We start from the raw sequence: 2,672 nt of genomic DNA, 5'->3' as shown, positions 1-2,672 counted from the left end.
TTATAAACTCCATTGATAAATATGTATAATGGAATTATTCAACACATACAAGGGAAAAAACAAATGCAGTTGCAACCTGGAAAACAGAGAGGTGTTTAGTGCTGCTGGCCAGCAGGTGTCACTGTTTGTTCCCTTGGAAGTAGAAGTCGCACTTCTGAGATAGTTGTATTAGTGTAAAGTGGCTTAAAATAACCCAAGACAGTGAAACACATAAAAGTCTCCCATTTGTTTCAGACTAAATTTCACATAATCTGTAGCAGGGTCCTGGTCTACAGCAGCTAATAACAGGGTCTTAGCAGCACTTTCACGCATTAAATTAGAGCAGGTGTCACAAAACGTGATAGATCCACTCGGCATGAACTAGAATTTGACTTCATTGCTTGGTGAATGTCCAGCCGTACCACTAAATAAAATAAATAAACTAGCCAGCCCAAAAAAAATGTTAAAAAAGACACACTTTGATTTAGCTTATCTTTTGATTACGGACTTCATTTGCAACGGCATCGCTTAAATTAGCTTATGTTCCCTATGTTCCCCGGTCACATACAAAGCGGGGAACATGGATACGGTCCCAACTGACCTCATCACATTGCTTAACCTAGACCAAATCAAAACACTGCCCACAGGCTATAACTACCAGACACTAAGCAAAGTATGACAAACATGGCAGCCACATTGCCAAGAGGAAAGGAATTGAAGAGTTGCCAGTTCAAATCCCAGGATGGGTAAAGGGCTGGGGTGCCCCTGACCAAGGCACCCGATCCCCGATTGCTGCCCCCGGCACAGATTAGTGTTGCTCAACGGTCCTGTGACCAGTGGAGTGGAATAAGGACGGATGAAATGCAGAGGGCTGACATTAGTTAGCTTTTCATATCATAATGTGAAGAGATATCATTGTACGAGTTGTTTTTTTTGTTTGGTAAGTTTGACTTACGCTATGACAAATCTGCATAACGGATCATTTTGTGGCTATTTTCTGTTGCCATTTTTTGCTGAAAATAAACCCACTTCTGACAAAAACCCAGTTTTTAATCCTTCCAGAAAGCTCCGGAGTAATTTTCCAAGGTATCAAAAGAACAAGATCTATTTGACGTCATTAAAAATGTGGCAGTGGTTGAAAGGTCTGACACAGGCCTTTTGTATAAAATGAGAAATAACAGCTTAGCGGTAACATTGACAGGTATAGTTACCTGCCGTTACCTGTTGCTACATTAGGAACCATTAGAACACAATCAAGGGCTACCACAATAAATCTCACCCATCATTTTTCTTATATCTTAATAACATAATAATAAATAAACATGTAAAAGTAAGGCTGATTTTTTTTTTTACATCCAGTATCTGTTGATCATTAGAGCAGTGGGTTTAGGTTCTAACTGGCCACTGTAAGAAACAGGTGAAAAAAAAAAAAAAAAGAGGTGACAGAGAAAAGACAGTTGAGTGATTGTGCATTTGTGTGCGAGTACAGTTTGTGCAGATTATCAAATTTCACATCACTCAGATGTCCAGATTCAGCTCCTTCTCCTCCTCATGGACTAAACTTCATTCTTATTTACAGTGAACCATTGCAGCTGTAGTGTGTGTGTGTGTGTGTGTGTGTGCGCGTGTGTGTTCTAGTACTTGCAGCATACTGAGGACCAGTGAGGGTTTTTAACCAACAAAGTGAGGTCATTTTTACGGAGTGAGGACATTTTGGCCGGTCCTCACTTTGTTTTCATTGAAATCACTTCCTTAGGTTGCTATAACATGCTATACTCAATTTGTTAAAAAAAAAAAAAATCACATTTTGGACGACATAGTATAGCATGACGTTTTTGTCAAATTTTGGACCATAATTTTTTTTGTCGAAGATTTTTTTCAAATTTTGGACAACAGTATAGTATGACGTTTTTATCCAATTTTGGACCAAAAATTTTGGATACATTTTTTTTTTCAAATTTTGGACGACATAGTATAGTATGACGTTTTTGTCAAATTTTGGACCAAAATATTTGGTCAAATTTTTTTTTAAATTTTGGTCGACATAGTATATAGTATGATGGTTTTGTCACATTTTGGACCAAAAATAATGAAAAAAAAAAAAGTTTTCCAGACCTTTTTGCTCTGGGGCTCCACCTGCAGATGTTTTATGGTACTGCACCCAGTAGTTCTTTATAGATGTCATTAATGAAGTAGATAATTGTAATTGTGTTGATTTAGATTTTGTGGAAATGCTGGTCCTCACTTTGTCAGCACTTTTACCTGGTCCTCAGTATGCAGCAAGTACAAGAATGTGTGTGTGTGCGTGTGCGTGTGTGTGCGCATGTACATGGACACATGAATGCCTGCTGGTTGTTCAGTGTTCCTTCAGCCTGTGAAAGAGACACAATCTGTTAAATCACGTGTTAAGTAGTAGATAAATCTGTCTTCTTGCGTGTGTGTGTAAGATATAATAAAACAACTAATACAAAATATATAATGTAATTGCAAGGTAAAAAAAAATGCTGGTTGTTGTTTTTGTGCGTTATACTGTATGTGTTACACAGTTGCTTATGAATTATACAAGACAGTATTTATACAAGACAGTATTTTGACAATAAAAGCCTAATGTATTTTATAATGTGGTTTATAATAAGTGAGAAATAAATAAATATGTAAGGCTTAAATCAAAGGATAATGGAGATGAACAACAC

This window comes from Microchirus variegatus (genome assembly GCF_963457635.1).
Source record: "Microchirus variegatus genome assembly, chromosome: 5".
NCBI lineage: Eukaryota > Metazoa > Chordata > Actinopteri > Pleuronectiformes > Soleidae > Microchirus > Microchirus variegatus.
The sequence above is the reverse complement of the archived record's forward strand: the minus strand, read 5'-3'. Positions refer to the sequence as shown.